Consider the following 14303-nt stretch of genomic DNA (forward strand, 5'->3'; position numbering starts at 1 on the left):
TAATCCCCAGAACAAGGGGGAAAGGATTGTTCACTCTCTAGATGTGCACAGACGGCTCAGATTCTATCTAGACAGGACTAAATCCTTCAGAAAGTCTGATCAGTTGCTGGTTAGCTTTGCTACAGGGGCACAAGACAAAGCCATCTCCAAAACAAACCATTTCCAAATGGATAGCACACTGCATCAATTTCTGCTGCAAACAGCATGGAAAAGCCTCTCCTCAAGGGGGTCAGGACACACTCCACCAGAGCAGTCTTCACCTCTGCAGCTTTCCTCAGATGAGCTCCCACCAGGGACATCCTGGAGGCTGCCACCTGGAGATGTATTCACACTTTTATCAAGCATTACCACCTGCCTCTCTTCTCCAAATCCAGGGCAGGGTTTGCCTCTGCAGTCTTGCAAGGCATCCTAGCCAGCCCCTAGTTTCATTGACCATCTCCACCCTTTTCCCTCAGCTTTGGAAATCAACCCAAATGTGATGACTTCAACAGTGAAACATGAAGAACATAGTGCAGTTGTGTACACTTACCATAAATGTAGATGTTTGAGTGTATTCACTGTTGCAGTGCTGGTCCCCCCCCCCTCCATCTCCCTTTCTTCTCTTAACATTTTAACTTGTTGTCCTCCTTTCAAGGGACATATTGGTATTTATTTTCCAATTGTGGGGTTTCTTCCACCAGACCCTGGCCTCCTACTTGGGGGCTCCTGACAGGTTAGGGCAAGAAAAACTGATGTAATGGTGTCGACTGCCTTACTTTATACTACTGACGACCTGACGTGAGTCCTCAAGCGACAGCAACCGACGCAGAAATACTAAGTCTCTGGTATTTGGGCCGGCCGAGGGCTACCCTGGCAGGGATAACCCAAATGTGATGACTGCAACAGTGAATATACTCAGACATCTACATATATGGTAAGTGTACACACCTGTCCTTTCTAAAGTATTTAAAAGCATTGTTAGTACCACAACAGGTAGTATACTTGCTTTTAATGCTGAAGACTGTGGGTTCTTATCCCACAATATGTAGAGGGTTTGCTGATACTGTACTGTGTTGTACTTGAAAGGGAGTGGATGCTGCAGTCCTCAATTACAGATTTCTTTAATATGGGAGTATTCAGATGACTTTTACTTCTGTAGAGATTGTGCACTGACTGATACCGGTGGATTGTAATAATAGAAGTTTGAGTAGACTTTTACTCATGAAATGTTCTGAATTGGGCAGGTTTTTCATTATTGGTTCATATATTTTGTTTCATTGCTCACTGGAAAAATATTCAAAACTACAAATTTAAAACACACTGTAACAAGTGGTGCTATATTATACAGGGAATATAGTATAATCAGGAAAGTATATTCATGTATGCATGGTCCTAAAAATGTGCAAGGGGGTTATGGTTTGAAAAACAGCCCAAAGATAAACTTTATCTGCCATTGGCCAGATGCATTTTTTTTAATGTGAGTTTCAATGCTGTTTCAATGAAAGAAAGTTTAAAGGACAGAGAAGTTTTAATTTTTATGCTAAGCATGTTTTCATTGTGAGACTGTATTGCTTTCTGTAGCAAATGACTATCTATGTTTGTGCTATAAAATTTGAAATAAGTTTTAAATTAAATCCAAATACAATAGGTTCATAGATTAGTACAGTACTAGGCTAACTGCCCTTTTGGGTCATTTTAATTCTAGCCATTACTCCTTGTGTCTATAAGATAAACACCTTAAAAATTATACTGTACAGTACAGGGTATTTTTTTAAGGTAAATATGTAGTGAGTGAGTGGCGGGCACACACTTTGATGATGAGCCATCTGCAGGATGTGATTGATCGGTGGAGCAGAGGAGTTGGGGGCTGCCTACATGGGCTTACAGTACTGTATTTAGTTCTGTTATTTTTGTCTCAGGTATATTTTTGTGTGTGAATATGTCCACAAGGCAAAGGAACCGCAGTGTTTTGCCTGTTGAAACAAAAATACAAATTGTCAATAGACTAGAAAAGGATGAAACTGTATAATCTCTTGCAAAGATTTTCAGTGATGGGAAGGCAACAATTTCTGATATCAAAAGTAAAAAAGATATCATTTTGAAGTTTGCATTGAATTTGGATAGTGAACACGGGTCAAAAAAGAAAAAACATGAAAAACCCAAAAGACAAAAAAATAGAAGAGGCTATGTACTTATGGTTTGTGCAAAGAAGAAGCAAAGGGGAACCTATCTCTGGTGCACTATTGTTTGAAAAGGCACTTGAGTTAAACAAGAAGCTTGATGGTCCATCTGATTTTAAAGCTAGCAGTGGCTGGTTAAAGAATGTTAAATATTGTAGTGGCATACGAGAATTAGAGGTTCAGTGGGAATCTTTATCTGATGATGCGCCTGCCACTGAAAAATTTAAAGAAACAATTTTGGCTCTTTTGGAAAAGCAAGAGTATTCACAAGATGACATGTATAATGCCAATGAAACCAGTTTATACTAGAAATCATTGCTCTGTAAATCACTTGCATCTAGGTGAGAAACAGTGTCCCCTGGTTTTAAAGTTAGCAAAGAGTGATTAACAATTATGGTAACCGCAAATGCAGCCGGAAGCCATCTTTTACCCCCACTAATGATCGGCAAAGCCAAAAAGCCCCAGTATTTCAAAGATGTGACATATCTCCCACTGTGCTACAGAGCACAAAAGAGTGCGTGGATGAATTTTGAAATATTTCTTGATTGGTATACAGATGACTTCAATCACAAGTGTAAAGAAGTTCAGTGAGAGAGAAAAGAAAACTGGAAAAGTACTTCTTCTGCTGGATAATGCACCATCACATTCAGAAGTGGAGAAATTGAGTGCAGTTGATGAACATTTTGAACTTATTTTTTGCTTCCAGATGTAACAGCATTGATTCAACCAATGTTTCAAGGTGTTATAGAAAAGTTTAACAAGGTGTACAAGAAGCAAGTCCTACGTTGTTTATTATTGGCGGAAGATGAGGAAAGTGTGGTGGCCTTTTCAAAAAGACTTAATCTTAAAGATTGTTGATATGTGGTGGCTGATGCTTGAACATATTCTCACAAGATCCAGGAAACAAGTGCCAGGGCACGTTGATACACGGTTCAGATAGTTTATTCCACAAAAGTTAAAATTCACAAAGAGTGCTCAGACCAGCAGTATACTGTGTTAACGCTCTTAACATCAACACTTCAAATATGCGTTTTCGTCCTTACACATAGGACTTCATCAGACAATATGCTTCAATTAGAACACCTTTAAATAGTAAATAATTTAGATATAATTAAATTAATTATCCACAGAACTTTCTCCATTAGTTCAAACAAACCAATCAGTGTACATAATTCATGAATATTAATGCCTATCATGTGAAAGTGCAGCAGTGCTTCGTATTTTAAAAAATGTGTTTTAAAATATACCATTATTATCTGTTCCTTATTAAAAACTGACATGAATTTAATTTTTCAAATAATTAAATACAATTTTCAAATATTAAATAAATATATATATATATGCAATAAATAAATACTTGATATTAATACATTCAAACTTTAAAATTTCCTATGTTATGCTTGGGAACTAGCTTTGTGTGTGTGGTGAATAGTTCCATCTAGTGTCCATATCCAGAATTACACTACAATTTATTAGCTCTTATTTTAAGTAAAGGTGAAATTGTTAGAAAGTCATTGATCCCTGGTTTAGTGTTGGAATCTAGGTTGACCTGCCACCACAGCTCCCTACTTTCCAAAATTTTCTCCCATAGGCCACCCCTAATATCTGTCTTAATTTGATCCAACACATAAAATTCAAACTTGTATTCAGGACATGTGATGGTATGTTTATATAATGCATTAGTGTTTTTAGCTTTCAGAATGTCATAATTATGTTCATATATTCTCCGTTTTAAACATCTTTCCGTTTTACCCACGTAAAACGACTGACATTTCTGACAAATAGCAATATATACTACCCCTTTGCTCTCACAATTATAATAGTTCTTACTTTTTAACCATCTCTTTCTGCTTTCTATATATATTTCCTCCTTATTCATAATATATGGGCATTGTTGGCATCTGCCACATTTATATGTCCCAATCCTCTCTATTTCTTTTTCTTATTTTCCCACTACTCCTTTCTAGTATTTTACCTAAATTTGATGAATTTTTATAAACTATTTTTGGTTCCATTCTAGATATTTCCTCTATATCAGTTAAGGAGCTAAATTTGCTCCATTCTTTACTGAAAATCTCCCTTAATTTAAAGTTAGAATTATTATATTCTACTACCAAACTTCTCCTGTAGGTATCTTGTTCATTCTTCTTTTTCCTACTTTCAGCTGGGATTTTACCCATTTCTGGGTTGTAATCATTCCCCTTACCTAATATTGATTTAAATCTGTCCAACCTTCCATCCTCTACTTCTATTCTTAACTTCTCTACAAAATCCATTGGGTATCCACGTTCTATAAACATATTGTATAAGGTCCTGCATTCATCTTTGAAATCCAAATCATTTGATGTCATTCTTGAACCCCTTACAAATTGTCCTTTGACAATGTTTCTCTTACTATGTAAGGGGTGGGCACTGTCATAATGTAAAAATGAATTCACATATGTATCCTTTCTGAATACCTTACTCTCAAATTTTCCTGCCCTTTTATATATTTCTATATCCAAATATTTCAATGAGTCAGTACTAATAGTGTATGTGAACTTCAAGAACTTAGTAGTTTGGTTGATATATTCCATAAACTCTAAAAATCTTGATTGGCTACCTATCCAAAAAATGACAATATCGTCCAAAAATCTATGGTATATTGTCCATGATTCCTTAAACCTGCAGTTAGTGATGTACTGCTCTTCCCATTTGGACAAGACGATATTAGAATATGTGGGGGCACAAGCCGCCCCCATAGATACTCCAGTCTTCTGCTGGTAATATTCACCATCAAACATAATAAAATTGTATTTTAATACTGTATCCATGAGTATCACACTTGCTATCTTATCATCCAAACTCAGATTTTCATCGTTGAACACAGTCTCCTCAAACATATTCATCCCCTCAGAAAGTGGTATACATCCAAACAAGTCAATGACGTCTATGGTGATGAACAAAATGTCATCCCTGTACATATCCTGGTTTAATTCCCCCCAAAAATCCCAGGAATCTTTAAGAATCAATTTGTTATTGACCCAAATGTGCTTTGTTTTAAAATCCACAAATTTAGCAAGGGGAACTGTTTTGGAACCCTCAGTTGAAACAATGGGTCTGAGGGGTGGGTTTGCCATATTCTTGTGGATTTTTGGTATTCCGAATATAGTAGCTACTTTGGGTTTCTTGACTTCCAAGTATTTAAAAGTTTTTTCATCTATTATATTCTCTGTCACAAGGTCTTGTAAAATTAAGTCAATTTTGTAATAGGCAACATTAATTTCATTTAAAGATACCACAATGTACTTGTTGTCGTCTCTCAAAATAGAATTCATCTTTCCTTCATATATAATTCTATCCATTATGACTATCCCCCCACCCTTGTCTGGTTTCATAACTCTCAGTGAGGAGTTACTACTTAATTCTCTTAGAGTCTCATTCTCTTTCTTACTCAGATTATAGTGGACCCAACCTTTATTATGTTTATTTCTAACTAAATCAATCATTATGTTTTCAAAATTCCTTAGTTGGGGTAATAAAGGGGGATTGTAGGTTGACTTTCTCTTTAAAGTATTTTCCCCCATCACATCCCTTTTGAAACCAGCCCTAGAGGCCATGATTTCCAAATTAATTTTCCTCATGAACAGCTTGACGTCCAAAATTGTACGTGTGAAATCACCTCTACTATTAGGTGTATATTTCAATCCTTTACTGAGTAGTGAAAAATGGTTAGAATTCAGTGTCAAACAGCTAAAATTGTAAATAGTAAAATTCTGGTAGGTATGTTTCACTTTGTCATTCACAATAATGTCTGTAGTGGAATCATTTGGGTCAGGAATAGGGGTATCTACAAATATCTCCCCTTCCCTCTCCCCCCCCCCCGATTCTGAAAATTTTCTCTATTATTAAAGTTGCCATCCTGCAATATTCCCCTTCCCCCTAACGGAGGGAAATCTACATCATAACTTTCTTCATTCCACCTATTGTCTTCCCCAAACCCTTGTCTATTTTCATAGTAAAAGTTCTTTCTTTTGTTATTCCATGTCCCTTTATAGGTATTAATTTTATTTCCTTGATAAACTGGTTTAGGGTAACTTATATGATTTTCATATTCGTTGACATCCCTCTTTAATATACCCAACTTACGCTGGATCACCTCCTCACACTTCGTATCTATATCTTTTCTCATTTGGAAATATTTGTCTCTTTCCTCTTTTATGCCATATATTAAATCAGTAGTGATGCAAGTGTCCAAAATTTCAATGTCCTTCCCCAGTTCCCTTTGCTTATTATCATTCTCTTCAATGATTAACTTCATAACTTCTAACCCACAATTATTAAAAACATTTATTAAACATTCATGAAAATGAGAACCAATCTGCACATTATTGGGGTATTTATATACCTTTAAACCTTTAGGGACTATTTCCCTGTTTAAACATTCCCTCAGATAGGCATTTTCTATACTTAAAGTTCTATGTTTAGTCAACAAACTGTCAAGTCTATCAATTTTCATAGCGTAGGACTCACCATCATTTGATCCTTCATTTTTACTAGTATTAACTCTAAAATGAATGTCTCGCTTGAGCCATTCAACTGTAGTTTTTTGTTAAAACCAACAGTATCTTGCAAACCAACAGTACCTAGCCAAAAAGCCCCAGTATTTCAAAGATGTGACATATCTCCCACTGTGCTACAGAGCACAAAAGAGTGCGTGGATGAATTTTGAAATATTTCTTGACTGGTATACAAATGACTTCAATCACAAGTGTAAAGAAGTTCAGTGAGAGAGAAAAGAAAACTGGAAAAGTACTTCTTCTGCTGGATAATGCACCATCACATTCAGGAGTGGAGAAATTGAGTGCAGTTGATGAACATTTTGAACTTATTTTTTGCTTCCAGATGTAACAGCATTGATTCAACCAATGTTTCAATGTGTTATAGAAAAGTTTAACAAGGTGTACAAGAAGCAAGTCCTATGTTGTTTATTATTGGCGGAAGATGAGGAAAGTGTGGTGGCCTTTTCAAAAAGACTTAATCTTAAAGATTGTTGATATGTGGTGGCTGATGCTTGAACATATTCTCACAAGATAATATTAAAAAGGCTTGGAATAGATTGCTGGATGAAAGAGGAGAAAATGAGACAACTGATTGGGATGCCAACGAGGACCTAAACGATATTGTGGACATGTTCCAGGCAATCCCAGGATTTTCTGACTGTGACAAAGATGATGCACAAATGTGGTTAGAAAGCAACAATAATCCTGGCTTTCAGATTTAGAATGATGATGAAATTTTGTCATTTGTGCAAAAAGAAAAAAAGGCAGTGAACAATGATGATGTTGGAGATGCGGATGGTGAAGAAAACAGAAAAAGTGGACCAAGTCATGAAGAGGCTTTTACAGCATTGGAAACTGCAAAGTCCTGGTATGGGCAACAAGAGAAATGCTGTCCTACTCAACTTCTGCTGTTGAAGAGGATGCGTGATTTAGCTGCCAAGAAAAGACTATCAAATTTGGTTAAAAAAAATTCATGATTATTTTTTGTAGTGGATTATATGTAGTTGTGTCCTGTTTGGTATCTCTTATGCTGTAATTTGACAAGTAAATATTTTACTACAGTAATATGCTCTACTGTTTTGTACTTACAAGTACATTTGTTTTATTTTTCTTGTTTAATGTTCATCAAAAGCATTTTTAGAAGTTTTTTATCCGGCTCAATTATATGTTTGACTATCCAGACAGTTTGATTATCCCACCTACCCTAAGTCCCAAATAGTTTGGATAATCGACTCTCTACTGCACTTTCATGTAAAAAAAAAATATTGCAAGAACATGTCATTTGAATTTTGTTTGAACAGTTAAACCCTTGTCATATAAGACTTCACAGTAAGAAAACTAAATAGATTTTTTATGGAAGCTCTTTTTTTTCAATCCAAATCTGAGATTTTGCAGTAACAATAGACTATTGTTGCAGTGTTGTCAACAATACATATTAGAAATTATAAATGTTAAGTTGTCTATCTCGCCTTCATTCTTGCTGGATGGGTTCGGAGCCGATCCTCGGCTCCGACTCAGCCAATACTAAAAGCTCGAGAGCTAATTCCACCGGCTAGAGGCTCCCCCATATCCCACAATGCTAGGCGGTAACTCGAGGTGCTCTTTCCAACCGGCTCTGCAGGTTAGTTGTTTTACATAAAGTCTTTACTAATATAGACCCCCCTTAAGTTAGTTTTTTTCTGTAATATTTAGTTAATTAAATAGTTTTTTACCACTCCCTAAATTCTTCCCCCTTTTCCAAAAACTTTCTCAAGGGTTCTTCCCTTAGGCCTTTAGGCCCCTTCCCTCCCCTCCTAGTAGTTGGAGTGACTGTGTTTTTTCTAGGGAAATTTTGTTAAGTTAGTTATTTAATTTAATTTAGTGTAATCTGTGTGTGTGAATGTGAGTGATTGCACTATTGTTCTTTAGATATGTCTAAAGAATCAAAGGTCTCAGGCTTTAAGAAGTGTGACTCGTGCTGTCAGAAGATGTCTCTGACAGACTGTCACACTTCTTGTGTATACTGCCTGGGACCTTTACACCTGCAGGACTCTTGTGCTGTCTGTCATGGTTTCAGCCCTAGAGTCCTGCAGGAACGAAAAAATAAGCTAATTTTAAGAGGCTTATTGAAGCCTGAGGGTCCCCCGACACAGTCCATGTCGGGGAAACCTTCCAAGTCCTCCAGGCAGTCGGCTCCAGTGTTCGAGCCGTCCTCCGGAGGTTCAAAGACCGTTTTAACGGTTCAACCATCGGCTCCAGCCGGAGCCGATGATTCTAGACCTACTACACATACTGTGTCCTTGGCACCGGCTGGAGCCGAGACAGACAAGTCTAAGTCGGTTCCAACACTCTTGTCGGAACCAATTACTAGAAAGAGGTCCAGGTCTCCTTCTATCGGCTCCGTTCGTTCGGCTCCAGCCTCACCACTCTTGTCTGAACGGAGCCATAGGTCACACTCCTCTAGGTCCTCCAGACTTTCGGACCATGATTTACAGAGGGTGGTGAGTAGGCTTCTTAAGTCCGAGGCACTGGCCCAGATGTTACACAGCCCAACTCAACAGTCGATAGCTGCCCCTGTTCCATTGGACATTCCTCCTCCGACTCTATCGAGTTCGGAGCCGGTGCTGCTCGGAGCCGAGACTGTGGGAGTGTCGGAACCGATACCTTTTCTTTCGGTGCCGTCATCTGCTCCGATCTCCTCCTTGGAGGGATCTCGGCACCGGACTTCCCTCGTCAGCTCCGAGGGGGCGAGTGGCATCGGACCCTTGTCCGACCCCGCTCTCCCTCTCGGTGCTTCGACGCTGGTTAGTTCAGCTCCGACATCGGCTTCGGAGCCATCCTTGTCGGTGCCGGGGGAGGTTTTCAGCTCTTAGGAGCGGAGACCTCTGGCCCTGCCTGATAGGGGTGCCTCTGAGGTCATGAGGAGCGTGTTAGAACCTGGTTCTACTCCACAGTCGGCTCCATCAGCTCCTCCCTCTACAGTGCCTGCGGTGATTCCTTCTCACCCCCCTTGCTTCGGACCATAGGGAATCTGCGCCTCAAGTTTCCCCAGTGGGAATTTCCTCCTCTTCCGAGGCCTCTCCTGATCTTACAGAGGAACCCCCTAGGAAGAGACAGTGCAAGAGGAAGCACATTGACTCCCCTGAGTCTGTCACCTCTGACACTGATTTGGAAGATTCTGAAGGTTCTCCCTCTGAGGATATCTCCTTTGCAGGCATACTGGAAATCCTGAAGCAGAGGGGGAATTGGCCAGCCCTTAACCCTTCAGAGGACGAATCAGTGTACCTTGAGGCGTTTGGTTCTCGGCCTTCCACCTCCTGGGTGTCCCCTCCCTTTGATCCATTCATGGAAGTGGTGGCGAGGAAGGCTTGGTCGGCTCCTGTCTCGGTGGAACCCACCCCTAGGAGGCCGGCCAAATTTATCACTGCCCCCAAAGACAAGGAATTTTTGTCCAAAGGTGTCTCTGTGGATGCCATGGTGGTGGCTGCGGCCACCAAGAAGGAATTAGCAGATCCTTCGGTGCCTGTTCATCCTCCTAATAAAGAATCTAGGACCATGGACAGGTACAGTAAGCGGATGTTTTCATCAGCAACCTTTTCCATGCGTTCGCTGAATTACCTGTGTCATTTCACTCGTCTCCAGAGGGACTTGCTCAAGGAAATGAGTGAAATGTTGAAGGACCCATCAGCTGTGGGTTTTCAAGATAGGATGAACTCCCAGCTGGCTACCCTTAATTCAGTGGTTAACTCCTCCATGCGCCTGATTTCGTACGTGGCTGATGGAGCGAGCAGAGCTGCAGGTACAGGGGTGGCTTTACGTCGTCATGCCTGGATGTGGCTATGTAGCTTTGCGGACCCTTTCAAGGCATCTTTCACTAACTCCCCTTTTGACGGATCATCTCTCTTTGGTCCACAAGTGAAGGATACTCTGACTATGTGCGAGGTAGAAGGTAAGACTCTTTCTGCCGTCGGAGTCCGTTTTTCTACCCCTTCTAGGCCTTACCCCAAAGGACAGAAGGGGGGGAAATGTGGTTCCGCAAACAACCACAGGGAGTCTTGCCGGACGCACAGAGTCGTTTCCCCTCTAGAGGCAGAGGGGGGAACAATAATAATAGACGCCGTCCTAGAGGCAGAGGGGGCCCGCAGAATCAGGGTAGTCGAGAAACTTTCTCTGACAAACCCTTTCAACACCCCTGAGGGGTTGCCCGACTGTCCACCTTCGGAGGCAGTCGGGGGAAGATTATCTCTGTACCCAAAAGCCTGGCTTTCCCTTACTCAAGACAAGTGGGTACAGTCTATCATATCCGAAGGCTACAGAATCCCTTTCATTCGCATCCCAAAACAGTCCGGAAAATCCCTTCCAGACGTTCCACCCAGTCAAAGGGAACAAGCAGCGCTAGAAATTTCAAAGCTGCTCACAAAGAGAGCCATTCAACCAGTTCCAGCAGACCAACAAGGATCCGGAATTTACTCCAAATTCTTTTTGGTTCCAAAGAAAACAGGGGACTGGAGACCCATTTTGGATCTCAGCAACTTGAACAAGTTTGTCAAGAAAACAAAATTTCAGATGGTCATGCTGCAGTCCATCCTGCCCTTTCTGGGCCAGGACAGCTGGATGTGCTCCATAGATCTCCGGGATGCGTACTATCACATCAAAGTGAACAGACGATCCAGGAGATTTCTCCGCTTCAGGCTAGGGGCCAGTCATTTTCAGTTCAGGGCCCTGCCCTTTGGTCTCACTACAGCCCCCCGAGTGTTCACCAAATGCATGGCAGTGGTCGCCGCTCATTTGAGAGGACAGGGATTCCAGGTGTTTCCTTATTTAGACGACTGGCTCCTGACTGCCACCACCAGGCATCTACTTCTTTTAGCCAGAGACTACACTTTACGAACCAGTCAGACTCTAGGCATCTCGGTAAATTACGAAAAGTCTGTCTTGTCGCCTTGTCAATCTATTACCTTTATAGGCGCAAGATTAGACACAGTCGGTCTGTCAGCCAGACTCACAGAACAAAGAGTAGCAGACATTCACAAACAGGTTTCACTTCTCTTACGACAACACAAGATCAAGGTCAGACTGGTGTTGAAGGTCCTAGGGATTATGGCGGTGGCTATTCCTCTCCTCCCCTTAGCCCGCTTTTACATGAGGATCCTACAGTGGATGCTTTTCACTCAGTGGTCCTTTCAAATTCTACCAATGTCCCACACTATCAGCATAACTCAGTCATGCAGGAATCATCTTCTATGGTGGGTCACATCCCCCCAACTTTTTCTAGGGAGACCCTTCACCCCCCCCAACCCCGGCTGCAACTCTGACAACGGACGCCTCCCTGATAGGGTGGGGGGGGCATTACCAGGGCAGGGCAGTCCAGGGCACGTGGCAGCCGATCAAGTGCCACTTGCACATAAATGTTCTAGAGATGCGAGCAGTGCTTCTAGCGTTGCAGGCTCTTCAAGACTCTCTTCCCAAGGGAACTATAGCAATTCAGACGGACAATATGTCCGTAGTGTGGTACATCAACAAACAAGGCGGAACCAAATCTTATCCCTTATGTCGAGAAGCACTCAGACTGTGGCAATGGGCGATCTCTTCTCAGCGCTTCCTAATAGCAACGCACATTCCCGGCAAGTCCAATGTGATAGCAGACAGATTGAGCAGAGCAATCCTCATGCCTCACGAGTGGTCTCTGAAGAAATCAGTATTGGAAGAAGTTTTTCGAACTTGGGGCCATCCTTGCTGCGATCTTTTTGCCACTCCCCAAAACAGCAAGTGTACCGAGTTCTTCACCCTCTTTCCCCTACCAGGTCATCCCATCAGAGACGCTCTAGCTCACGATTGGCCTCCGGGGCTCCTGTATGCCTTTCCCCCCTTCCCACTGATACCTCAGCTGATTCAGAAAGCCATTGCTCTGAAGGCCTTAATGATCCTCATTGCCCCTTATTGGCCTCGACAAGTTTGGTTTCCCTTTCTTCATCATTACCTTTTGGCGCATCCATGGCATCTGGACCCAATTCCAGATCTCTTGATCCATCAATCGGGTCAACTGCACCAATCCCTTTCTTCTCTGAACCTCACAGCGTGGTTCCTCCAATTCCAACCTTAGCCAGGCTTCCCTTAATATCTCACTCAGAGATATTTTGATAGCGTCTCATAAGTCTTCTACCCGGAAGATTTATAGCAGCAAATGGAAACGTTTCTCTTTATGGGCAGTGTCCAAGAAAATAGATCCCTTTACTGCTCCCATTCAGTATATTCTTGATTTCCTAGCTGAGCTTTTCCAAACAGGCTCTTCTCCTTCTACTATCAGAGTTCAATTGGCTGCTATATCTAATTTTCATGTGGGAGTATCAGAGTCAACTATCATGTCCCACAAACTCTGTAAAGCCTTTCTGAAAGGAGTCTTTCTTCTTAAGCCCCCTGTCAAGGATCCACCTCCTCCATGGGATCTGAACTTGGTTTTAGCATCTTTGATTCTACCCCCTTTTGAGGCTGCAGCTTCATGTTCTATGAAGTTGCTGTCTTGGAAAACGCTTTTTCTAATAGCCATCACTTCGGCTAGAAGGGTTTCGGAACTTCATGCTCTATGCTGTTGTCCTCCGTATCTAATTTTTCACAAAGATAGAGTATCCTTGCGTACCAATCCATCTTTTTTGCCTAAAGTGGCCTCTCAAACAAACCTGAATCAAACTATTGATCTACCAGTTTTTTTCCCCAATTATGGCAATAGGTCAGAACAAAAATTGCACTTTTTAGATGTTCATCGCTAACTAAGGTATTATTTGGACAGGACTAAACAGTTCAGAAAAACAGACCAACTGTTTGTTTCTTATGCGGAAGGCAAGATGGGTCTCCCAGTCTCTAAAGTGTCACTTTCGAGATGGCTTACTTCTACGATTACCTATATTTATGAGATCAGACACCAACAATTGCCCTCTAAGCCTAGAGCTCACTCTACAAGGGCATTAGCCATATCCATAGCATTTCAGGATAGGCTTCCTATTGATTCTATTTGTTCAGCAGCAACTTGGGCTTCACCTCATACCTTCATTTCTCATTACAAGTTGGACATAGCCTCCAGAGACCATGCCAACTTTGGTTCCACTGTTCTCAAGAGTCTGTTCCGATAGGCCACCCGGGACAAGGTGCTAGGGACGCGGTCCCATCCAGCACGAATGAAGGCGAGATAGACAACTTAACATTAAGAAGTTATGTACCTACCATAACGTTCCATGTTATTTGTCTTCTTCTCGCCTTCTTTCTTGCGTCCCACCCTCCTTCCCCCTAGCCTGGACAGACCTAGAGGAGATTATTTTGTGACCTCTCTAATCCTTTCTCCCACTGTTTACCACCTCTATATTTTCCTCTGTTAGGTTTAAGTCACCTCACAGTCAGCCCTATAGAGGTGGATTACCCTTCTCCATGTTATGGAGCTTTTTCTTGCTTGGCCTAGCTTTCAAACGAGATCTGAGGAGTTACCGCTTAGCATTGTGGGATATGGGGGAGCCTCGAGCCGGTGGAATTAGCTCTCAAGCGTTTAGTATTGGCCGAATCGGAGCCGAGGATCGGCTCCGAACCCATCCAGCAAGAAAAAAGGCGAGAAGAAGACAACTAACATGGAACGTTA

General features: G+C 41.4%; 1 protein-coding gene across 3 annotated transcripts in view; it reads left to right on the forward strand.

Moving 5' to 3' along the window:
- The window catches only part of RPAP1 (RNA polymerase II associated protein 1), a 2926740-nt gene that overhangs the window by 1533582 nt on the left and 1378855 nt on the right, over positions 1 to 14303 (forward strand). The window lies entirely within an intron of this gene.

Source organism: Protopterus annectens, chromosome 6.part0 (genome assembly GCF_019279795.1).
Source record: "Protopterus annectens isolate FY-2018-M chromosome 6.part0, PAN1.0, whole genome shotgun sequence".
Lineage (NCBI taxonomy): Eukaryota > Metazoa > Chordata > Ceratodontiformes > Protopteridae > Protopterus > Protopterus annectens.